The 26,460-nt window shown below is 53.1% G+C and overlaps 1 protein-coding gene across 2 annotated transcripts in view; it reads right to left on the reverse strand.

Moving 5' to 3' along the window:
• The window catches only part of rassf6 (Ras association domain family member 6), a 123,421-nt gene that overhangs the window by 90,611 nt on the left and 6,350 nt on the right, over positions 1-26,460 (reverse strand). Inside the window, exon 1 of one of the 2 annotated variants that reach the window (XM_072516973.1) lies at positions 4,673-4,692. The exons of the other annotated variant lie outside the window; for it this stretch is intronic. The gene's annotated coding sequence lies outside the window, so the exon portion shown is untranslated. Of the gene's footprint in view, positions 1-4,672; positions 4,693-26,460 lie in introns of those variants that run through there. 2 annotated transcript variants of the gene reach the window in all.

Below are 26,460 nucleotides of genomic sequence, written 5' to 3' on the forward strand. Positions count from 1 at the left end.
CTGTCCTAACCAGTCTATGCACTCAGCATATGGTGAAGATCTGTGCTGTAAGCTGTAAGCTCTGTCCTTCTAGGAGGCTGCATCCTGAATGAGCGGGAACTCTGATGCCCCCTGTCTTTATAGTGAGTGTGCTCTAACTGGTGATTGGCTGCGGTGTTGTATGTGTTGATTGGTCTTGCTGTGTGTCCATCAGTGTGTGTGTCTGCACCATGATATACTGGTGTATATTATGACAGCCCACTTAAAGGGACACTGCTCTGCAAGAGGCAGGCGATGTTTAAACTGTGGGAAGCCTGGACACTATGCAGCCTTGTGCAGGTCTGCACCACCAGTCAGAGGCCAGTGCTCCCAATTTCGACGATGGCGCGTCCAGAATGTGCAACGACGATTACAGGATTCTGATCCTGGCAGTACAACGGATCCAGAGGACGAGTGTCTGGAGTCCGCCTACTGAGTGGGCATCATTACTACACGTGAACATGCCACACCTAACTCATCTCGCATTCAGTCCATCCCCGCTGTGGATTCGGAGAACGAATGGCGTGCGGTGATGCAGGTCAACCGCTGCTCCATCCAGTTCAAGCTGGACACAAGTGCTTCTGCCAACCTCCTCTCACAGGCAAACTTCAAACGCATCAAGAAGCCCCCAAGGTCCTTCCAGTAGCCTGCTGGCTCCTGGACTATAACGGTAATGCCATCACGGCACTGGGGTCCTGCTATCTACTCATCTCCAACCGGAGTACCCATGCACGGTAACGTTTTGAAATTGTCAAGCCAGACAGGACATCCCTACTGGGCGCGTATGCCTGCAAAAAGCTAAACCAGGTGCAGTGGGTTTATTCAACGATATCCTCCAACGTGGATCTTCAGGCTGGCATTGACGACATCCTCGCTCAGTATACAGATGTGTTTGATGGGATGGGCACTTTGCCATATCGGTACAAGATCCTACTGCGCCCTGATGCCAAGCCAGTGGTCCATGCACCACGCCAGGTCCCGGCTCTGCTGAAGGAGTGCCTGAAGGAACAGCTCAAGGAGCTGCAACAGCAGGGGATCATTTCCAGGGTAACCAAACCGACTGACTGGGTCAGCCCAATGGTGGTCGTTAAAAAACCCTCTGGAGACCAGCGCATCTGCATTGATCCCCAGGATCTCAACCAGAATATAATGCATGAACACTATCCCATCCCGAAGCGGGAAGAAGTCACCAGTGAGATAGCACATGCACGGTTTTTCTTGAAGTTAGATGCGTCACATGGATTCTGGCAAATACCGCTGGATGAGTCCAGCAGAAGGCTCTGCACCTTCAACACACCGTTTGGCAGGTACTGCTATAACCGTATGCCGTTCGCCATCGTCGATATTTCATCGCATCATGGAGCAGATGATGGAGGGCACCAAAGGGGTTCGTGTGTACGTGGAAAACATCATCCTATGGTCTATGACCCCTGAGGAGCATGTTTCCCGTCTCCAGCAGGTATTCCGCCGTGTCCATGCCAATGGCCTGAAGCTGAACAGGGCCAAATGTTGCTTTGGCATGTCGACACTCAAGTTCCTAGGAGACCAGATCTCTCAGCAGGGCGTGCACCCGGACACAGACAAGGTCAAGGCCATGAGGGTCCCGCAAGACAAGAAGGCGGTATTGCGCTTCCTGGGCATGGTCAATTTTCTGGGCAAGTTCATCCCAAACATGACCTCACACACCATGGCCCTACGCAACCTAGTGAAGAGGTGCACTGCCTTCGAGTGGAAGGCGGCCCATCAGGCAGAGTGGTTGGAGCTGAAAGCCAAGCTCACCAATGCACCAGTATTGGCATTTGTCGACCCAGGCAGGGAAACAAAAATCTCGACAGATGCGAGCCAGGATGGCATCGGTGCGGTCCTGCTGCAACGCGAAGACACATCATCCTGGGCACCGGTTCCCTCGCATCAAGGGCAATGACGCCCACTGAACAAAGGTATGCACAAATCGAGAAGGAATGCCTGGGCCTTCTCACTGGCATTCTCAAGTTTCACGACTATGTCTGCGGCCTGCCGACATTCACTGTCGAGACGGATCACAGGCCCTTGGTCCACATTGTCCACAAGGACCTTAATGACATGACACCTCGGTTGCAGCGCATCCTCCTCAAACTCAGAAGGTACGACTTTGACCTGGTCTACACGCCTGGCAAGAAGCTCATCATTGCCGATACACTGACCCGCTCCATCACCGTGCCTAGTGAACCACTGAACGTCATCCGGCAAACTGAGTCACAGGTTGAGTCACAGGTGCAGCTGTGTGCTAGCACCCTCCCGGCATCTGATGAGAAGGTGATTCGTATCCATGAGGAGACAGCCAAAGACCCCCTCTTGCAGTGTGTTATGCAACACCTAGCCAATGGCTGGCAAAAAGGGCAGTGCCCTCAGTTTTTCAATGTAAAGGACGACCTGACGGTGGTTGATGGTATCCTCCTCAAACTGGACCGGGTTGTAATTCCACACGGTCTCCAGAGCTTGGTGCTCTGTGAAATCCATGAGGGCCACCTGGGTGTGGAAAAGTGCAGACGCAGAGCCAGGCAGGCTGTCTACTGGCCCGGGATCGTCCAGGACATCGTGAACATGGTCCTTAACTGTGCGACCTGTCAACGCTTCCAGCCAGCGCAGAGTAAGGAGACACTTCCGTGGTCCAAGGTTGGCATCGACCTCGTTCATGCAAATGGTCATGATTACGTGTTAATCATTGATTAATTTTCCAATTACCCTGAAGTTGTGAAGCTCTCAGGCCTCACATCTCGGACCGTCATCAAGGCCTGTAAGGAGACGTTCTCCAGGCATGGTATCCCACTCACTGCCGTGAGTGACAATGGCCCGTGCTTCAGCAGCCATGAATGGTCTCTGTTTGCCCAGTCGTATCAGTTCAAACACGTCACTTCCAGCCCACACTATCCGCAGTCAAACGGAAAAGTTGAGAAAGGGGTGCACATAGTGAAGCAGCTCATCTGCAAGGCCGTGGATTCTGTGTCTGACATTCACCTTACGCTGCTTGCGTACAGGGCAACCCCACTGTCCACTGGCATGTCGCCGGCTCAACTCCTGATGAACAGGGACCTGTGAACAACACTTCCAGCCATACACGTGCCTAACCTGGATCACCAACTCCGAGACCGGCAAAAACAGGGCTATGATGTTCATGCCACCAATTTTCCCGTGTTATCCCCGTCAGACACTGTTCGGGTCAAGATCCCTGATGGAGCCTGGTCAGCTCCAGCTGTCGTTGTTCGACAGGCTGCCCCCCCCTCGTACGTTGTGCGCCTGGCTGATGGTTCTGTTGTGTGACGAAACAGACGGGCATTGAGCAAAGTTGCCTGCCCGCAACCACATTCTTCTCCGTTTCCTTCTGTTGTTTTGCCACCTCCTGATACCTCGACTCACAAGGCCACCAGTCAGGCTTCAATCCCGCCCATCAAGGCCCTGTCGTCCCCACCACCACCTCTCCGGCGGTCGACCAGGATCAGACGCAAGCCACAGAGACTGGACTTATGAACATTTGTTCTGTTTGCTATGTTCTGTGTTCTCGCATTAGACAGCTGTTTTCACATGTACATATGTTTCATCCACTGCATGTATATATGTTAATATTGGCCTATTTTTGTAAATACGTTCACATATGTCATCCAAACATTAAAAAAGTGGAGATGTCATGATATGCAGACACATACATAATGATATACAGACAAACAGCTAATGGACACAGAGAACAGGACAAGACCAATAAGCAGGCAGGACACTCAGGGGTGGGATCTGACTATAAAAGACACGAGGCACTCACACTCCGCCTCTTTCCACTGATGAACATCGAGAGAGCCAGTCATGGGTGTTGTTACAATCTCACACCTACAGCACGTGGCTAAGAGCTAGTCTGGTTCAGTCAGACAGAGTAACCACACTTAAGTTAGCAGAGAGTCGAACTCACAGAGAACTGTGCTAACTGTGCTACTGGTTCAATAAACCTGATTGAACTAACTTCAAGGTCTAGAGTATCTTTCTGATCTAAGCTGCATCCAGCTGCAGCCAGTGTTAGACCAGTGTGCCTAACACGACAGAAATAAGGAAGGAATTTCAGGCATGTTATCATGTGCATACTCGTCAGCTCATTGAATTGACTTGTGACTCTGTGGCTGTTGAGCGTTAGTGCTCAGTACCAGTGCTACCTCCCTTTTCTTGACTTTCTCTGAACGAACTGAGAATTCCATCCCTCACCCTTTTTTTCTCTGCTCCCCCTCTTCCCCTCTCCGTCCATCTGTGTTGCTTTCTCTCTTTTTCTCCACCCCTCTCTGCCTCGCTTCTCTGTATGTCACCCCCCCCACCCCCACCCCCACACACACACTTTTTATTTTTCTCTCTCTCTATCTCTCTTTCCGTTTGTCTCTATCTCTTCCCTTCTCTGTCTCCTCCTTTGGCGTTCTCACTTTCTTTCTTTCTTGTTGTCTCTACCTCCCTCATTTGCTGATTCACACGCAGCAGGATTTGATGCCAGTCACACTGTTCTTTCCAACCTCGACAACCCCTGCCCTGCTGTCTCTGCCACATTCTCAGTGCAGACATTCTTTAAAAGTGGAACAAAATGAAACATGAGCCATCGAGTGCAGCTACCTGACAATCAGCTGACAAAGACCAACTTGTTGCTTACCGGTGTTCACTCGCTGCTGCTGGAAGCCAGAACAGATATTTGAGAGGTTGTACTTTATTTTGAGAGGCGTTCTACTCGTCGATATATCTCCTTCAACCAATGCCACTGACACCTGATTGGCTTGGAGTTTCCTCATGGTTTTCTGATTGGCTGCCTCAACATTAGTTGAAAATTGCCAGGGAAAACCCTGAGGAACTTCCCAGTGATTATCTGGTCACTTATCTCATTGCTGTTTGGGGGATCTTGCTGTGTGTGAAATAGTTGCCATGGGCCTAATTTTATGCTGACAGATTTTTACGGTCTCGTTGAAGTCAATGGACATTTAAACGGCACACAGCATTTTGCAGCCCTGCCCCCACTGTCAAAGGGCTATAAACTCCCGCCCCATGTTTAGAACATAGAACATAGAACAATACAGCGCAGTACAGGCCCTTCGGCCCACGATGTTGCACCGAAACAAAAGCCATCTAACCTACACTATGCCATTATCATCCATATGTTTATCCAATAAACTTTTAAATGCCCTCAATGTTGGCGAGTTCACTACTGTAGCAGGTAGGGCATTCCACGGCCTCACGACTCTTTGCGTAAAGAACCTACCTCTGACCTCTGTCCTATATCTATTACCCCTCAGTTTAAAGTTATGTCCCCTCGTGCCAGCCATATCCATCCACGGGAGAAGGCTCTCACTGTCCACCCTATCCAACCCCCTGATCATTTTGTATGCCTCTATTAAGTCTCCTCTTAACCTTCTTCTCTCCAACGAAAACAACCTCAAGTCCATCAGCCTTTCCTCATAAGATTTTCCCTCCATACCAGGCAACATCCTGGTAAATCTCCTCTGCACCCGCTCCAAAGCCTCCACGTCCTTCCTATAATGCGGTGACCAGAACTGTACGCAATACTCCAAATGCGGCCGTACCAGAGTTCTGTACAGCTGCAACATGACCTCCCGACTCCGGAACTCAATCCCTCTACCAATAAAGGCCAACACTCCATAGGCCTTCTTCACAACCCTATCAACCTGGGTGGCAACTTACAGGGATCTATGTACATGGACACCTAGATCCCTCTGCTCATCCACACTTTCAAGAACTTTACCATTAGCCAAATATTCCGCATTCCTGTTAATCCTTCCAAAGTGAATCACCTCACACTTCTCTACATTAAACTCCATTTGCCACCTCTCAGCCCAGCTCTGCAGCTTATCTATATCCCTCTGTAACCTGCTACATCCTTCCACACTATCGACAACACCACCGACTTTAGTATCGTCTGCAAATTTACTCACCCACCCTTCTGCGCCTTCCTCTAGGTCATTGATAAAAATGACAAACAGCAATGGCCCCAGAACAGATCCTTGTGGTACTCCACTTGTGACTGTACTCCATTCTGAACATTTCCCATCAACCACCACCCTCTGTCTTCTTTCAGCTAGCCAATTTCTGATCCACATCTCTAAATCACCCTCAATCCCCAGCCTCTGTATTTTTTGCAATAGCTTTTTTTTTTTCAATGCAAAAAATACAAATCAAAATAAAACAAAACTGGTTTCCTAATGTTACAACTGGGACTTCATTTCAAAAGTATTTAATGAGCTGTGAAACACTTTGGGACATTCAGAGGACACGAATGATGCTATGTAAATGCAAGTCCATCTTTATTTTTCTTCAAAAGAGCCCCAGGACTCCATTTTTATAAAGAGGGGGTGATTCTCTGGTGTAAAGCCTGCTATGGAAACATAGAAAATAGGTGCAGGAGCAGGCCATTCGGCCCTTCGAGCCTGCACCGCCATTTCATATGATTATGGCTGATCATGCAAATTCAGTATCCCACTCCCACATTCTCTCCATATCCCTTGATCCCTTTCCTCACTGCCTGCTGTACAAGGGCCACGTCCAGCTCCCGCTTCAATATATCCAACAAACTGGCTGTGGTAAACCACTGTTGCACCTCTATTAGGTGATGTATGGTAGGGCCTGGACTACAGGTTCGTTAGTAGTCTCTGCCTGCTGGCTCTGCCCAGTAGGCAGAGTATAAATATGTGTGTCCTCCATGCTGCAGCCATTTTGCCAGCTGCTGTGGGAGGCCACACATCTTCGAGCAATAAAGCCTCAGTTGTACCCAACCGGATCGCCTGCAGCTGGATCCGCATTCAAGTGACGCCAAAAAGGACTTTCAACACTGGCTAGCTTGCTTCGAGGTGTACATCAACTTGGCGTCCACCCCTGTCTCGGAGGCTCGGAAGATACAGATACTGTACTCGAGGTTGAGCGCCAGCGTGTTTCTGCTAATACAGGACGCGCCGAACTACGCCGAAGCCATGATGCTTCTCAAAGAGAATTACGCTCAGAAGACGAACAGGCTCTTCACCAGGCACGTACTCGCCACTCGCTCTCAACTCCCTGGTGAGTCCATAGAAGACTTCTGGCGGGCCCTAATCCCACTTGTCCGGGACTGTGACTGTCAGGTCGTTACGGCCACTGAACATTCAAACTTCCTTATGCTTGTTACGGGGATTGGGTCGGACCTCATACGCCAGCGACTGTTAGAGCAGGCCACGCTCGACCTAGCAGAGACAAAGAAACTAGCGCTCTCCATGACGGTTGCCTCGCGCAACGTTCAGGCCTACAACCCCAGCCGCGCGGCCCACCCCTCCTACGCATTGTGGATCCCTCAGACGGCCGTCCCAGCGGGGGCCTTACCCAGCCAAAACGCCTGCGCCTCGCGCCAGCCAGCAAACCCTGGGGGTCCCCGATGTTATCCCCGCCAATGCTGCCAGGCCGCGCTGCCCTTTGTAAGGCTTGCGGCAAGAAGGGGCACTTTGCCGCGGTGTGCCAGGCTTGTGCAGTTGCCACTATCGCCCCCACCCCCCTCGTTTACAGACAATGGGCGTCGCCATCTAATCTCCCTCAGACCAAGCGCGGCCTGTGGGCGCTGCCATCTTCCCCCCGAGCAACACGTGCGGCCCATGGGCGCTGCCATCTTGTTCAACCCCCACCACGTGCAGCCCATGGGCGCGCCATTTTGTACTCCTCTAGATCTTCAGCCGCCATTTTGTCCTCCTCGGGATCTTCGGGCGCCGCCATCTTCTACGGCACATGGGCACCACCAGCGTTCCAGGACCAGGGCCCCCCGGGCTCCCCGTCATCCGACACCAGCGACGACCGACCATGACTCGCCTCAGTGACCGTCGACTAGTCTCGTCCGCACAACCTGGCCACCGCATCGACCAGCGTGAAAGTCAACGGACACGTGACCTCTTGCCTGCTGGACTCCGGGAGCACCGAGAGCTTCATCCACCCGGATACGGTAAGGCGCTGCTCCCTCGCGGTACACCCCACCAATCAAAGAATCTCCCTGGCATCCGGATCCCATTCCGTGGCGATCCGGGGGTACTGTACGGTCACACTCATGGTCCAGGGCGTAGAATTTAGCTGCTTCCGCCTCAATATCCTCCCAAACCTCTGCGCTGCCCTACTGCTAGGCCTGGATTTCCAGTGCAACCTCCAAAGCCTAACCCTGAAATTCGGCAGGCTCCTACCATCCCTCACTGTGTGCGGCCTCGCGATCCTAAAGGTCGATCCACCTTCCTTCTTCGCAAATCTAACCTCGGATTGCAAACCCGTCGCCACCAGGAGCAGATGGTACAGCACCCAGGACAAGACCTTCATCAGGTCTGAGGTCCAGCGGCTGCTTCGGGAGGGCATCATCGAGGCCAGCAACAGCCCCTGGAGAGCCCAAGTGGTAGTAGTTAAAACTGGGGAGAAACAAGAATGGTCGTGGACTACAGTCAGACCATCAATTGGTATATTCAGCTCGACGCGTACCCTCTCCCACGCATATCTGATATGGTCAATCAGATTGCACAGTACCGGGTCTTCCCAACTGTAGACCTCAAATACGCCTACCACCAGCTGTCCATTCATAAATCGGACCATCCATACACTGCCTTCGAGGCAGATGGCCGCCTCTATCACTTCCTCAGGGTTCCGTTTGGCGTCACCAACGGGTTCCCTGCCTACATCCACAGTGACAGGGAATCCTCCTTTATGAGTGATGAGCTGCGTCAGTTCCTGCTCAGCAGGGGTATCACCTCCAGCAGAACGACCAGCTACAACCCCCGGGGAAACGGACAGGTAGAAAGGGAGAACGGGATGGTATGGAGGGCCGTCCAACTGGCCCTACGGTCCAGGAACCTCCCGGCCTCCTGCTGGCAGGAGGTCCTCCCTGATGCACTCCACTCCATTCGGTCACTGCTGTGCACCGCCACTAACAACACACCCCATGAACGTCTTTTTGCCTTCCCCAGGAAGTCCACATCCGGGGTGTCGTTCCCGACTTGGCTCGCAGCTCCAGGACCCGTCCTTCTCCGTAGGCACGAGTGATTCCACAAGGCGGACCCATTGGTGGAAAGGGTGCAATTGCTCCACGCAACCCCCAGTATGCCTATGTGGCGTACTCCGATGGCCGCCAGGATACTGTCTCCCTCAGGGACCTGGCACCAGCAGGTCACACACACACACCCCCGGCCCGGCACCACCCTCCCCTCCCCCGGCGCTCCCAGCAGCAACCCCCCCCCCGGGACCATCCATCCTTCCCCTGCCCACGCCCGAGGAGGAAGAGGATTTTGGCATGCTCCCGGAGGCACCGGACATCGGACCAGCATCGGCATCGCCGTCACCATTACGTCGCTCCCTGCAGCACATCAAGGCCCCGGACCGGTTAAACCTCTAACTGGTCCACTGGACTGCAAAAGACATTTTTTGTCTCCCTCTGTCAAGGATTGTAAATGTAAATGTAAAAAGAAAACCATTTGCTGTACATAGTTCTCCACCTCCCCCGCCGGACTCAATTTTAACAGTGAATGTGGTAAACCACTGTTGCACCTCTATTAGGTGATGTATGGTAGGACCTGTACTACAGGTTCGTTAGTAGTCCCTGCCTGCTGGCTCTGCCCAGTAGGCAGAGTATAAATATGTGTGTCCTCCATGCTGCAGCCATTTTGCCAGCTGCTGTGGGAGGCCACACATCTTCGAGCAATAAAGCCTCAGTTGTACCCAACCGGATCGCCTGCAGCTGGATCCGCATTCAAGTGACGCCAAAAAGGACTTTCAACACTGGCTAGCTTGCTTCGAGGTGTACATCAACTTGGCGTCCACCCCTGTCTCGGAGGCTCGGAAGATACAGATACTGTACTCGAGGTTGAGCGCCAGCGTGTTTCTGCTAATACAGGACGCGCCGAACTACGCCGAAGCCATGATGCTTCTCAAAGAGAATTACGCTCAGAAGACGAACAGGCTCTTCACCAGGCACGTACTCGCCACTCGCTCTCAACTCCCTGGTGAGTCCATAGAAGACTTCTGGCGGGCCCTAATCCCACTTGTCCGGGACTGTGACTGTCAGGTCGTTACGGCCACTGAACATTCAAACTTCCTTATGCTTGTTACGGGGATTGGGTCGGACCTCATACGCCAGCGACTGTTAGAGCAGGCCACGCTCGACCTAGCAGAGACAAAGAAACTAGCGCTCTCCATGACGGTTGCCTCGCGCAACGTTCAGGCCTACAACCCCAGCCGCGCGGCCCACCCCTCCTACGCATTGTGGATCCCTCAGACGGCCGTCCCAGCGGGGGCCTTACCCAGCCAAAACGCCTGCGCCTCGCGCCAGCCAGCAAACCCTGGGGGTCCCCGATGTTATCCCCGCCAATGCTGCCAGGCCGCGCTGCCCTTTGTAAGGCTTGCGGCAAGAAGGGGCACTTTGCCGCGGTGTGCCAGGCTTGTGCAGTTGCCACTATCGCCCCCACCCCCCTCGTTTACAGACAATGGGCGTCGCCATCTAATCTCCCTCAGACCAAGCGCGGCCTGTGGGCGCTGCCATCTTCCCCCCGAGCAACACGTGCGGCCCATGGGCGCTGCCATCTTGTTCAACCCCCACCACGTGCAGCCCATGGGCGCGCCATTTTGTACTCCTCTAGATCTTCAGCCGCCATTTTGTCCTCCTCGGGATCTTCGGGCGCCGCCATCTTCTACGGCACATGGGCACCACCAGCGTTCCAGGACCAGGGCCCCCCGGGCTCCCCGTCATCCGACACCAGCGACGACCGACCATGACTCGCCTCAGTGACCGTCGACTAGTCTCGTCCGCACAACCTGGCCACCGCATCGACCAGCGTGAAAGTCAACGGACACGTGACCTCTTGCCTGCTGGACTCCGGGAGCACCGAGAGCTTCATCCACCCGGATACGGTAAGGCGCTGCTCCCTCGCGGTACACCCCACCAATCAAAGAATCTCCCTGGCATCCGGATCCCATTCCGTGGCGATCCGGGGGTACTGTACGGTCACACTCATGGTCCAGGGCGTAGAATTTAGCTGCTTCCGCCTCAATATCCTCCCAAACCTCTGCGCTGCCCTACTGCTAGGCCTGGATTTCCAGTGCAACCTCCAAAGCCTAACCCTGAAATTCGGCAGGCTCCTACCATCCCTCACTGTGTGCGGCCTCGCGATCCTAAAGGTCGATCCACCTTCCTTCTTCGCAAATCTAACCTCGGATTGCAAACCCGTCGCCACCAGGAGCAGATGGTACAGCACCCAGGACAAGACCTTCATCAGGTCTGAGGTCCAGCGGCTGCTTCGGGAGGGCATCATCGAGGCCAGCAACAGCCCCTGGAGAGCCCAAGTGGTAGTAGTTAAAACTGGGGAGAAACAAGAATGGTCGTGGACTACAGTCAGACCATCAATTGGTATATTCAGCTCGACGCGTACCCTCTCCCACGCATATCTGATATGGTCAATCAGATTGCACAGTACCGGGTCTTCCCAACTGTAGACCTCAAATACGCCTACCACCAGCTGTCCATTCATAAATCGGACCATCCATACACTGCCTTCGAGGCAGATGGCCGCCTCTATCACTTCCTCAGGGTTCCGTTTGGCGTCACCAACGGGTTCCCTGCCTACATCCACAGTGACAGGGAATCCTCCTTTATGAGTGATGAGCTGCGTCAGTTCCTGCTCAGCAGGGGTATCACCTCCAGCAGAACGACCAGCTACAACCCCCGGGGAAACGGACAGGTAGAAAGGGAGAACGGGATGGTATGGAGGGCCGTCCAACTGGCCCTACGGTCCAGGAACCTCCCGGCCTCCTGCTGGCAGGAGGTCCTCCCTGATGCACTCCACTCCATTCGGTCACTGCTGTGCACCGCCACTAACAACACACCCCATGAACGTCTTTTTGCCTTCCCCAGGAAGTCCACATCCGGGGTGTCGTTCCCGACTTGGCTCGCAGCTCCAGGACCCGTCCTTCTCCGTAGGCACGAGTGATTCCACAAGGCGGACCCATTGGTGGAAAGGGTGCAATTGCTCCACGCAACCCCCAGTATGCCTATGTGGCGTACTCCGATGGCCGCCAGGATACTGTCTCCCTCAGGGACCTGGCACCAGCAGGTCACACACACACACCCCCGGCCCGGCACCACCCTCCCCTCCCCCGGCGCTCCCAGCAGCAACCCCCCCCCCGGGACCATCCATCCTTCCCCTGCCCACGCCCGAGGAGGAAGAGGATTTTGGCATGCTCCCGGAGGCACCGGACATCGGACCAGCATCGGCATCGCCGTCACCATTACGTCGCTCCCTGCAGCACATCAAGGCCCCGGACCGGTTAAACCTCTAACTGGTCCACTGGACTGCAAAAGACATTTTTTGTCTCCCTCTGTCAAGGATTGTAAATGTAAATGTAAAAAGAAAACCATTTGCTGTACATAGTTCTCCACCTCCCCCGCCGGACTCAATTTTAACAGTGAATGTGGTAAACCACTGTTGCACCTCTATTAGGTGATGTATGGTAGGACCTGTACTACAGGTTCGTTAGTAGTCCCTGCCTGCTGGCTCTGCCCAGTAGGCAGAGTATAAATATGTGTGTCCTCCATGCTGCAGCCATTTCGCCAGCTGCTGTGGGAGGCCACACATCTTAGAGCAATAAAGCCTCAGTTGTACCCAACTCAAGTCTTTGTGCAGTTGATCCTGCATCACTGGCCCCAACCGCTTTCTGTGGTAGAGAATTCCACATGTTCACAACTCCCTGAGAGAAGTTCTTCCTCATCTCAGTCCTGAACGGCTTACTCCTTATTCTTAGGCTGTGAGCCCTAGTTCTGGAAGTCTCCAACAGTGGAAGTATTCTTCCCACATCTAGCTTGTCCAGTCCCATCAGGATTTTATATGTTTCAATGACATCCCCTCTCATTTTTCTAAACTCCAGTGAGTACAAGCCCAGTCGATCCAGTCTTTCTTCATATGTCAGTCCTGCCATCCTGGAATTAGTCTGGTGAACCTTCGCTGGACACCCTTAATAGCAAGAATGTCCGTCCTCAAACTAGGAGACCAAAACTGCACACAATACTCAAGGTGTGGCCTCACCAAGGCCCTGTATAATTGCAGCAAGGCATCCCTACTCCTATATTCAAATCCTCTCGCTATGAAGGCCAGCATACCGTTAGCTTTCCTCACCGCCTGCTGTACCTGCATGGCAACCTTCAGCGACTGTTCCACCATCACACCCAGGTCAGGTTGCACTTCCCCTTTTACTAAACTGCCACCATTGTGTTAATAATCTGCCTTCCTGTTTTTGCCACAAAAGTGGATAACCTCACATTTACCCACATTATATTGCATTTGCCAAGTATTTGCCCACTCAGTCAACCTGTCCAAGTCACCCTGCAGCCTCTTTGCATCCTCCCCACAGCACACACTGCCACCCAGCTTAGTGTCGTCTGCAAATTTGTAGATATTGCATGCAATTTCTTCGTCCAAATTATTAATGTATATTGTGAACAGCTGGGGTCCCAGCATTGAATCCTGCTGTACCCCACTATTCACTGCCTGCCCCTCTGAAAAGGACCAGTTTATTCCCACTCTCTGCTTCCTGTCTGTCAATCAGTTCTCTATCCATGTCAAAACATTACCCCCAATACCATGAGCTTTAATTTTGCTCACTAATCTCTTGTGTGGGACCAAAAGCCTTTTGAAAGTCCAGATACACAACATCCACTGGCTCACCCTTGTCCACTTTACTGGCCACATCCTCAACAAATTCCAGAAGATTTGTTAAGCATGATTTCCCTTTAGTGAATCCATACTGACTTGGCCAGATCCTGTCCCTGCTTTCCAAATGCTCAGGTATTTCATCCTTTTAAATTGACTCCAGCATTTTCACCACCACCAATGTCAGGCTAACCGGTCTATAATTCCCCATTTTCTCTCTCACCTTTTTTAAAAAGTGGGGTTACATTAGCTACCCTACAATCCATTGGAACTCTTCCAGAGTCTAGAATACTGGAAAATGATCACCAATGTGTCGACTATTTCTAGAGCCACTTCCTCAAGTACTCTGGGATGCTGAGCATCAGGCCCTGGGGACTCATCGGGTTTCAATCCCATCAATTTTCCCAATACAATTTCCTGACTAATAGGGATTTCCTTCAGTTCCTCCTTCATTCTAGGCCTTCTGTCCCCTAGTATTTCCGGAAGGTTATTTGTGTCCTCCTTAGTGAAGACAGATCCAAAGGATTTGTTCAACTAGTCTGCCATCTCTTTGTTACCCATTATGAATTCACCTGTTTCTAACTGTAAGGGACCTATTTTTGTCTTCACATATCTGTAGAAGTTTTTAAAGCCAGTGTTTATATTTTCTGCAAGCTTACTCTCGTATTCTATTTTTCCCTTCCGAATTAAACCTTTAGTCCTCCTCTGCTGAATTTTAAATTTCTCCCAGTACTCAGGCTTGCTGCATTTTCTGGCCAATTTCTATGCCTCCTCTTCAGCTTTAACACTATCCCTGATTTCCCTTGTTAGCCATGGTTGAGTCATCGTCTCCATCTTACTCTTGCGCTAGACAGGGATGTACAATTGTTGAAGTTCATCCATGTGTTTTTAAAGGTCTGTCATTGCCTATCCACCAACAACCCCTTAAGTATCCTTTGCCTGCTTATCCTAGCAAATGCATGTCTCATACAATCAAAATTAGCTTTCTTTGAGTTCAGGAGCCTAGTCTCAGACTTAACTGTGTCACTCTCCATCTTAATAAAGAATTCTACTATATTATGGTCACTCTTTCCTCAAGGAACTCGCACCACAACTTCGCCAATTAATCCTCACTCATTGCACAATACCCAGTTTAGGGTGGCCTGTGTCGGGAAAATTCCAGAAGAGGCCCAAAATGGGATTTGCGACAGGCACCAAACAGTTTGCGATGTTCCCGGACCCTCCCAGCAGAAGTAATCAGGTTCACATCCAGCAAGAGTGTGAACCCGATTACCATTCATTTAAATGAGTTTTAATATTCAAAATCAACTTAACGCCGAATCTTCCGGGAATGTGCAATGTTCCCACCCATCGGCGTGACGTGACAAATGGAGACAGATCTGATGACCATGGCGGGGGATGTGTGCTTGGAGACCATGTTGGGTGGCGGGGCTCGGAGGCCATTGTAGTCCCCGGGTGGTCATGATATACACTTCCCCTTGGCACGGCCAGGTTGGTACTGCCAGAGTGCGGGGCCTGGATGGGCAGGCCTGCAGGGGGCAAGGCATATAGGACGGCCCATTGACTCCCATCCTGGGGCCACGCAAGCTGCGTCTACTCCACGCCCGGGTGAGTCACAGAATCTCCGCCACGCTCGAAAAGGCGACGAGTTATGAGGAAGCGATTGAGTTGCTCCGCAAGTGGTTTGTCAAACCCGTCAATGAGGTGCACGTCCGGCATCTGCTCTCTACCTGCCGGCAGCGCTCGGGGGATTCGCTCGACGAGTTTGTTGAGAAACTCACCGTGCTGACCAGGGACTGTGACCATCAGGATGTGACAGGGGAAGTCCATATGAACTTGCACATCAGAGATTCTTTCGTGTCCGGCATCCGCTCGACCTACATCCGGCAGCGACTGCTTGAAAACGGGGCAAAAGACCTCCAGGAGACGCTAACGCTTGCCTCCTCGCTGGAGGTGGCCCGACATAACTTGGGTATGTACCCCGCGGACTCTGCCAGCCCCCCCCGGACTTCCTCAGACTCGCCCGTATTACAGGCCTGCGCCACGCGGCGACCCGCTCACCATGGGGGCACACCTTGCTACTTCTGCGGGCAGGGCCAGCACCCACGCCCACGCTGCCCAGCCCGCGCCGCGATCTGCAGCGACTGCGGGAAGAAAGGGCACTTTGCGAGGGTCTGCCTGGCCAGACCCAGGAGCCAGAAAAACAAAGAACAGCCGGCCCAAAAATCAGGCTCTCAGGCCCGCAGGCCTCGCAATGCTGCTGCGCACCGACCCGACACGTCCTCTTCTGACGCGTCATCAGCCTCGTGCGAATCATGGGAGCGGCCATCTGGTCGGCGGCCATCTTCTCGACCCGACACGTGCGACCAACGGCAGCGGCCATTTTACGACTCCGACTACCCGCGACTGGGTGCGATCACTCTCGATCAAACTCGGCCAAAACACCTGCAGAACTCCATGAGGTCCAGGTCAACGGGCACGACACTGCATGCCTCTTCGACTCCGGGAGCACGGAGAGCTTTATCCACCCTGAAACGGTAAGGCGCTGCTCCCTACGCACCCATCCCACATCCCAAACCATAGCCCTCGCATCTGGGTCCCACTCGGTACAAATCACGGGGTACTGTATTGCGGATCTCTCGATCCAGGGTGCCAAATACACCCGTTTCAAATTTTATATCCTCCCTCACCTCTGTGCCCCCCTGCTGCTCGGACTGGATTTCCAGTGCAGCCACCGAAGCCTGACACTGAAGTTCGGCGGACCCTTGCCCCCCCCTCACGGTGTGCTGCCTTGCGACACTGAAAGTCGCACCCCCCTCGCTATTCGCTAACCTCACTCCCGACTGTAAGCCCGTCGCCACCAGGAGCCGGCGCTACAGTGCCCAAGATATGGCTTTTATCAAGTCAGAGGTCCAGCGTTTACTGGGAGAGGGGGTCATCGAGGCTAGCAACAGCCCTTGGAGAGCCCAAGTGGTGGTAGTCCGGTCCGGGGAGAAGAAACGGATGGTCGTGGATTATAGCCAGACCATAAACCGATTCACGCAGCTTGATGCGTACCCCCTTCCTCGCATCGCGGAAATGGTAAATCGGATCGCCCAATACCGAGTCTTTTCCACGGTCGACCTCAAATCTGCCTACCACCAGCTCCCCATCCGACCAAAAGACCGCCCCTATACTGCCTTCAAAGCAGCCGGCCAGCTCTTCCACTTCCTCAGGGTCCCCTTTGGTGTCACAAATGGGGTCTCCGTCTTTCAAAGGGCGATGGACCAAATGGTGGACCAGTACGGTTTGCGGGCAACATACCCATACTTGGACAAGGTCACCATCTGCGGCCATGATCAGCAGGACCATGACGCTAACCTCAAAAAGTTCCTCCAGACCGCCCGAGCCCTTAACCTGACCTATAACGAGGGCAAATGCGTTTTCCACACCACCCGGCTGGCCATCCTCGGCTATGTCGTGGAAGGCGGGGTCCTAGGTCCCGACCCCGACCGCGTGCGCCCCCTTAAGGAACTCCCTCTCCCCCGCAGCCTCAAGGCCCTCAAACGGTGCTTGGGGCTTTTCTCCTATTACGCCCAGTGGGTCCCCAAGTATGCGGACAAAGCCCGCCCACTCCTAAAGACCACCACTTTTCCCCTCTCGGCTGAGGCTCAATTGGCCTTCAACCGCATCAAGGCCGACATCATCAAGGCCGCCATGCACACGGTGGACGAAACCATCCCTTTCCAGGTAGAGAGCGATGCATCAGACATCGCCCTGGCTGCTACCCTCAATCAAGGAGGCAGACCAGTAGCGTTCTTCTCCCGAACCCTCACCGCCTCCGAGATTCGACACTCTGCAGTCGAAAAGGAGGCACAAGCCATTGTGGAGGCTGTGCGGTGCTGGAGACACTACCTCGCCGGTAGGAGGTTTACCCTCGTCACCGACCAACGGTCGGTCGCCTATATGTTCGATAACACGCAATGGGGCAAAATAAAAAACGATAAAATTTTGAGGTGGAGGATCGAACTCTCCACCTACTCGTACGATATCAAGTATCGTCCAGGGGAGCTCAACGAGCCCCCAGATGCCCTGTCCCGCGGCACATGCGCCAACGCGCAGGAGGACCGCCTGCAAGCCATCCACAATGACCTCTGCCACCCGGGGGTTACCCGGCTCGTCCATTTCATCAAGTCCCGCAACCTACCTTACTCAACCAAGGAGGTCAAGGCCATGGTCAGGGCCTGCCAGGTCTGTGCGGAGTGCAAACCGCACTTCTATCGGCCAGACAAGGTTCGGCTCGTGAAGGCCTCGGGCCCCTTTGAGCGACTGAGCGTGGACTTCAAGGGGCCCCTCCCGTCCACCAACCATTATGCCTATTTCCTCACCATGATCGATGAGTTCTCCCGTTTCCCATTCGCCATTCCCTGCACCGACATGACCTCAGCCACGATGATTAAGGCACTGCACAGCATCTTCACCCTGTTCGGTTTCCCTGCTTATATCCACAGCGACCGGGGTACATTGTTCATGAGCGATGAACTGCGTCAGTATCTGCTCAGCAAAGGCATTGCCTCGAGCAGAACGACCAGCTATAACCCACGGGGAAACGGGCAGGTGGAGAGGGAGAACGCGACCGTGTGGAAGGCTGTCCTTCTGGCCCTGCGGTCGAGAAATCTCCCAACCACCCGCTGGCAGGAGGTCCTACCCAATGCCCTACACTCCATTAGGTCACTCCTCTGCACGGCCACAAATGAGACCCCTCATGAGCGATTGTTTCTCTTCCCCAGGAAGTCTACCTCCGGGGTCTCGCTTCCACCTTGGCTGACGGCTCCGGGACCTATTCTTCTCCGAAGGCACGCGAGGAGCCATAAAACGGACCCCCTAGTTGAAAAGGTCCGACTGCTCCACGCCAACCCCAGTTACGCCTACGTGGAGTACTCCGACGGCAGGCAAGATACGGTTTCCCTCCGGGATCTGGCGCCCGCTGGATCCTCTACCACAGACGCCCCTTCCCGCGCCGCTCCCCTGCAGGACCCGTCGCCCCCTACAACACACCCCCTTCCGACCCTACCACCCGTTGGTGAGCTCCTACCGTGCGCCCCCCCTTTACACACCCCGCCGGCGCCGGCTCCGCTACCCCCGGCCCTGCCTAGTTCCTCTGCCCCGACCTGGACCGAAGCTCCGACCGCTGTGCTCCCGGAGTTGCCCTCAACCGGGACGTCCGTGCCCGCCGCACCACCGCCCGAACTGAGGAGATCGAGGAGGACGATCCGGCCGCCGAGACGGATGGACCTATGATGGCACTTCACCCCCGCCGGACTCCTTTTTAAACAGGGGGTGAATGTGATGAACGGTTACTGCCTTATCATCATGTAAGGTGATGTCCCCTTTAAGACCAGGCTTGGAACCCTGGGGACTCCGCCTCTGGCTCCGCCCATCTGGGAGCCATACATAAAGGCCTGCCTCATGGTCTGTATAGCAGTCAGCTCTCGTCCAAATCTGTAGCATAGTTATTAGCCTAATAAAGCCTTCTTTACAGTTTAATCTCTAAGCATCATTATTGAGGGTACCTCACTAACACTTCCCCATTTTGGGGGAGAAAACTCCACCCAGAACTTGCGCTGCAGAGACACCAATAGATATTCAAATGGGCTGACTCCGCAGATTATGGTCGGGTTAGTGCTCATGAGTGCTAGTTCAAGGCCACCAAATTCACATGAATACAAGTTCATGTTCTTAATTTTCTTTCTAAAATCTTGGATTGGTTACATTCCAGGGAGCTTTTCCAGACCCAACCAATAATGTTTGCTTTCAGTCATGCTTGTCACCCTGAAAGGAATCCTAACATTAATCATCAGGAATAACTTTATTCAAGCAAACATACCAGAATAAACGCTGAAATACACTTTAAGAAAATTTAAAATTGGCAGAGTTTGGGCCATATTTTGCGATCCTGAAATGGGAATGAGTGGAGTGGGATGGGAAAAGAAAATGGTGGCTGGAGGTTCTGCGCCCACACTGGCACTGGCCATTTTCGCAGTGTGGGAAAGGGAGTGGGTCATTTTAAATGGTGGTGCACCATTGTGCTGATTGCTGAAACTGGATTTTCAGGAGGGTGAGTGAGTTTTCAACGGTCCCCTGAAACACCTAAGGTAATAAAAATAAAAGAAATAGGAGTAGGAGTAGGCCATTCAACCCCTCGGGCCTATTCCACAATTCAATAGGATCATTGCTGATCAAAGATCAGATTTCCAATGAAACACATGCAGGATCGCCGACTGATGTTTTTCACAACCAATAAGGTAGAGGCATGCATCGCAACCCTGCTTACAATTGAAAAGTCAATCACAATTCCCAACTAGGCACAGATAAGGGGCCAGGGCTTATCTGATCCTTTGCAACTCTGGACTCTACGCCAGCGCTGTGGAGACAGGCACACGTTCAGAACTACATTACCCATGCTGCATGTGGCCAAGCACCTGAGGAGCGTCAGTGTGGAATCTGGGGAAACCCGTAACCATGGTGCCTGATGGGAGTTGTAGTTCTTCCACGTGCAGCAGCGGTTGGAACTCAGTAATCGGAGTTCGAATCTGAGAAAGCCCAAGCGCTAGCAGCTGTCATGTGGGCAGGACTGGAATTAGAGGTGCGCATCTGTGTATCCCACCCACAGGTGGCGGGAACCAGGGTCACAGTCATTTAACCCCCTCTACTTCATCCGCCCCTCCCTCACATTCTCCATTCCCACTAGTTGGAAAATGCAGATTGCGGGAGAGTGAGAGAGTGTGTATGTGTGGTAGACCAGCTTGCATCCAGGCTCCTTCAGGAGTGAGCCTATATTGACCGCAGCTTCCACTCAGGGAGGTGCCACCTGGCATTGTGCTGCAGTTGGCTACTGGAAGTGGTCATGGGGCAATCACCATTGCAATAAGATGTGGTGTACAGGAGTGCACCACCAGCTCACCATGAGCGAGATGATGCACGTTCTGCAGTTCAATTCCTCATGCTAACACTGAATTGAGACCAAAGGCATGATTTAACGGCTCCGTCGTGCTCAACTTGGTGTCAGGACAAGGCCATTGAATCTCGTGAGTGGCCTCGCGTGAGATTTGCGACGCTCAAAATGTCTCACGACACACCCACATGTTTTGAGCTTGCCCCAAGCTTGCTGGGTTCTGGACAGCCTTCTCCGAGGCAACGTCCAAGGTTGTGGGGGGTGAGGGTGAAGCCATGCCCAATAGTGACAATCTTCGGGGTATCGGAGCAGCCAGAGTTACACATGGGGAAGGGGGCCAACGCCCTCGCTTTTGCTTCCCTAATCGCGCGTACCGGAGAATCCTGCTTCGCTGCCGATCGGCAGCACCACCCAAAGCTGCAGACTGGCTCGCTGACCTCTTGGAATTTCTCCAACTGGAGAAGATTAAGTACGCCATCCGAGGGTCAGAGGAAGGCGAGTAAGCCGGGGAAAAGAAAAAGATGAAGAACCAAAGGACTGTGCAACCCAACAACTGTTTATAAAAATGAGAAAAGACAATTAAAAGATTTTCAAAAAAAAAAAAAATTCTGGCTTTTCCAGCGACGTCCACATCCCATATATGTTATTATCATAAATATAAGAACTGCAAGGGTTAATGAAATGTCTAGATCAGCCATTAGAGGGAGCTAGAGTTACAAGTATATAAGATATTGATGCTAAGCCTTGCGGGGGAGAGAGAAGTGAAGGTGTTAGCTAGGGTGGAGGCCAAAGGAAAGATAGTGTAAGTAAGAGCAGATCTTAGTTTAGTACTGTGATGATCCATTGTAATAGGTGACGTAAGGTAGAACCAGCACTACAGGTTCGCCGGTAGCTCCTGCCGGCTGGCTCCGCCCAGGGAGAACTGTATAAATATGCATGACCTCCAGTGCCCTGCCATTTCGCCAGCTGCAGCAGGAGGCCACGCATCTGACTGTAATAAAGCCACAGTTGTACCCAACTTTAGTCTTTGTGCAATTGATCGTGCATCAATTTATTACAGTCAGATTTTCCACAGAATGGATATCCGAATTAAGCCCGATCGCCTGCAGCTGGATCCTCACTCGCCCGACGCAAGGAAAGACTTTACTCACTGGCTAGCATGTTTCGAGGCCTACATCAATGCGGCGGACCCCACGCCAACGGAGGCTCAGAAGATAAACGTCCTGTACTCCAGACTGAGCTCCAGCGTGTTCCCGTTGATCCAAGACCCCACGACTTACACAAAAGCAATGGAACCCCTCAAAGAACACTATCCACAGAAGGCGAACATGCTCTTTGCCAGGCATGTACTTGCCACCCGCTTGCAACTACCTGGTGAGTCCATCGAAGAATTCTGGCGGGCCCTAATTCCACTTGTCCGGGACTGTGACTGTCAGGCCGTCACGGCCGCCGAACACGGCAATCTCCTCATGCGCGATGCCTTTGTGACGGGGATTGCGTCGGACCGCATCCGAGAACGATTGCTGGAAGGGGCCACGCTCGAACTGGCGGAGACGAAAACCTTGGCCCTCTCCATGACGGTCGCATCCCGGAACATATAATCGTACCTCTCCTGCCGCGCTGCCCACCCTTCTACCCCTTCCTACCCCTCTTGGACCCCGCTGCCGACGACCTCCTCAGCCGGGGCCCTGCCTTCGCAATATGCCTGCGCCGCACACCGATCCGCGCACCCCGGGGGTCCCCGCTGCTACTTCTGCGGTCAGCAGAAGCATCCCCACCAACACTGCCCGGCCCGCACTGCAGTTTGTAAAGCCTGCAGTAAAACGGGCCACTTCGCGGCTGTGTGCCAGGCCCACGCAGTCGCTACGATCGCGCCTGCTATCGCCCCCTCCCCCATGCCAGACGCACAATGGGAGCCGCCATCTTCTCCTCCCGGGTCGATGTGTGACCAATGGGCGCCGCCATCTTGTCCTCCTTCGGCCACGTGCGGCCCATGGGCGCCGCCATCTTGTCCCGACCTCGCAATGTGCGCACCATGGACGTCGCCATCTTGTCCCGACCCCAAAATGTGCGCACCATGGGAGCCGCCATCTTGTTCCCCACAGGGTCCCCGGACATCCCGACATAGGAACCGCACATGCTCACCACCCGAAGCATCCAATGGCTACCCGCAGCTCCCTTCGATGACGCTGGACCAATCTCACCTGCACAACCTGGCCACCGCTTCGACGACGGTTAAAATCAACAGCCATGCGACCTCGTGCCTGCTGGACTCCGGGAGCACCGAAAGCTTTGTTCACCCAGATACGGTAAGGCGCTGCTCCCTCACGGTCCACCCTGCCAATCAAAGGATCTCTCTAGCCTCCAGATCCCACTCCGTCTTGATCTGAGGCTTTTGTACAGTCACCCTCGCGGCCGAGGCACAACATGCTTTCGCCCGCATCAGAGCAGACATCGCCAAGGCTGGGATGCGCGCAGTGGACGAGTCACTGTTTTTCCAAGTAGAAAGTGACGCTTCAGACGTCACCTTTGCCGCCACTCTAAACCAGGCAGGCAGACCCGCGGCATTTTTTTCCCGCACCCTTCGTGCCTCTGAAATTCAACACTCATCTGTCGGAAAGGAGGCCCAAGCTATCGTTGAAGCTGTGCGGCATTGGAGGCATTACCTGGCCAGTAAGAGATTCACTCTCCTTTCGGACCAACGGTCGGCAGCCTTCATGTTCAATAACACACAGCGGGGCAAGGTCAAAAATGATAAAACCTTGCGGTTTCGAGTTCTCCACCTATAATTATGAGATCTTGTATCGCACGGTAAACTCAACGAGCCCCCAGACGCCCTCTCCCGAGGTACATGTGCCAGCGCACAAGTGGACCAACGCCGGGCCCTACACGACCGCCTTTGTCACCCAGGGGTCACTCGATTGAACCATCTGGTCAAAGCTCGCAATCTGCCCTACTCCGTCGAGGAAGTAAGGACAGTCACCAGGGACTGCCAGGTCTGTGCGGAGTGCAAGCTGCACTTCTACCGGCCAGACCGTGCGCGCCTGGTGAAGGCTTCCCACCCCTTTGAACGCCTCAGCGTGGATTTCAAAGGGCCCTCCCCTCCACCGACCGTAACACGTACATTCCCAGTGTGGTCGACGAGTACTCCAGATTCCCCTTCGCCATCCCATACCCCGATATGACGTCTGCCACCGTCATCAAGGCCCTCAGCACCACCTTCACCCTGTTCGGTTTCCCCGCCTACATCCACAGTGACAGGGGATCCTCATTCATGAGCGATGATCTCCGTCAGTTCCTGCTCAGCAGGGGTATAGCCTCCAGCAGGACGACCAGCTACAACCCCCGGGGAAACGGGCAAGTTGAACGGGGTAATGGGACGGTTTGGAGGGCCGTCCAGCTGGCCCTACGGTCCAGGAACCTCCCAGCCTCTCGCTGGCAAGAGATCCTCCCTGACGCTCTACACTCCATCCGGTCACTATTGTGCACCGCCACTAATAATACACCCTATGAACATGTTTTCACCTTCCCCAGGAAGTCCACATCTGGGGTGTTGCTCCCGGCTTGGCTCGCTGCTGCAGGACTGGTCCTTCTCCGTAGGCACGTCCGACTCCACAAGGCGGACCCCTTGGTGGACAGGGTTCACCTGCTCCACACCAACCCTCAAGATGCCTACGTTGAGTTCCCCGATGGCCGCCAAGATACTGTCTCACTCAGGGACCTGGCACCGTCAGGTTCCACCCCTCCCCCCCCCCCCCCCCCCCCCCACCAATGTGCCCCCCCCCCACCTCTCTGCCAATATTGACTCCACCAGACCACCCCCCCTCCCCTTTTCCGCACAAGAGGACGAAGAGGACTTCTGCACGCTCCCGGAGTTCCCCGATGACTGGCCAGCATCAGCACCGCCATTGCTGCCACCTCCACCACCGCCAGCACCAACTTCACCGCCACCGTTACGCCGCTCCCAACGAAGCACCAAAGCACCGGACAGGCTGAACCTTTGACGGACTCCGGAACGTCAACATGGACTTTTTTTCCCTACCACTGTACATAATTGCACTAATTGTATATAGTTTCACGTCACCCTGCCTGACTCATTTTTAACAGGGGGTGAATGTGGTGATCCACTATAATAGGAGATGTAAGGTAGGACCAGCACTACAGGTTCGCCGGTAGCTCCTACCGGCTGACTCCGCCCAGGGAGAACTGTATAAATATGCATGACCTCCAGTGCCCTGCCATTTCGTCAGCTGCAGCAGGAGGCCACGCATCTGACTGTAATAAAGCCACAGTTGTACCCAACTTTAGTCTTTGTGCAATTGATCGTGCATCAAGTACAGTGTAGAGATTAGTTATAGATGAGTACAGAATATCTGTTAATTATCAACTGTGTATTATTTAGGAGTACATGTCAAATCCAAATTAGTAGTGATAATAAATTTAGAGCTTTGTTTAAGTTTTTTAAAAATGCCTCACGAGATTCAATGGAGTTTTGCGAAATGTTGTGATCTCGATCTCGCCCTCATAGGGCGTGACCCGGATCAGGATATTTAAATGATTCATTAGGTTAATTTAAATATGCATTTGTGGGATTCTCCTGGTTTCTGGAGGCACGGGAAAGCCTTTCCACTTGCATGCAATCCCTGTGCCACCACTAAATTCCACTAAAGTGGGCTCAGGGATAATTGGTGCCAATTAACTCAATAATCAGCCGAACTGACAACCCGCTGAAAGTGGATGAGTTTCTACCGTGGGCCCATTCCCACCTCCATTCATTGTATGCGGCTCTCCTGCTGCTGGGAGACTGGACCCGGCAGCCTGGTTTCGCGTGACAACAGGCTGCATTAATTCCATCCAAATATTTCAGGTCAGAGCTAATGAAGGATTATCAACCTGAAACGTCAACACAGGCCAGAATTTTACGTTCTCCCCAGGTGGGTTCTGAGGCAGGGTGGGGGAGTCTAAAAATACAGGATTTGCTCTGGGATCCCACTCACTCTGATCAGACACAATTTCACAGTGAGGTGGACAAGGCCTCGGGTGGAAACCTCCCTGTTTCCTCTATTAAGGCCCTGAAGTAGCCACTTTATGGCTAGTTAAGGGCCTGTTCCCACTCAACCTCAATTTGTAGGCTGGTGGGCACTGGTCAGAACCAGGAGGGAACTGCAAAATCATAGAATTTAGAATCATAGAATTTACAGTGCAGAAGAAGGCCATTCGGATCAAGTGAGTGTGAAATGGCAGTGGGCCTGTCAGAGTCGGCGAGGCTGGGTAATGCTCCGATTCCTGCAATAGCGCTAGTGCTTGCCAGCCTGAAAATTCAGGCCACAGTTTCTCTCCACAGGTTCTGCCTGACTTGGGGCTGGGTTAGCACAGTGCTAAATCGCTGGCTTTGAAAGCAGACCAAGGCAGGCCAGCAGCACGGTTCAATTCCCGTACCAGCCTCCCCGAACAGGCGCCGGAATGTGGCGACTAGGGGCTTTTGACAGTAACTTCATTTGAAGCCTACTTGTGACAATAAGCAATTTTCATTTTCATTTTTCATTCTCTTGTTGAATATTTAATACAATAATAATCTTTATTGTCACAAGTAGGTTTACATTAACACTGCAATGACGTTACTGTAGAAAGCCCCTTGTGGGAGGAAACCGGGACACGGTGAGAATGTGTAGACTCCACAAAGACAGTTACCCAAGCCGGGAATCGAACCTGGGACCCTGGCACATTGAAGCCATAGTGCTAACCACTATGCTACCTTTATTTCCAGCAATTTTTTATTTTTAATATATTTGGCTATCTAGGTTTGGAGGAATT

The sequence above is a fragment of the Scyliorhinus torazame genome, chromosome 9 (assembly GCF_047496885.1).
Source record: "Scyliorhinus torazame isolate Kashiwa2021f chromosome 9, sScyTor2.1, whole genome shotgun sequence".
NCBI classification, from domain to species: Eukaryota; Metazoa; Chordata; class Chondrichthyes; order Carcharhiniformes; family Scyliorhinidae; genus Scyliorhinus; species Scyliorhinus torazame.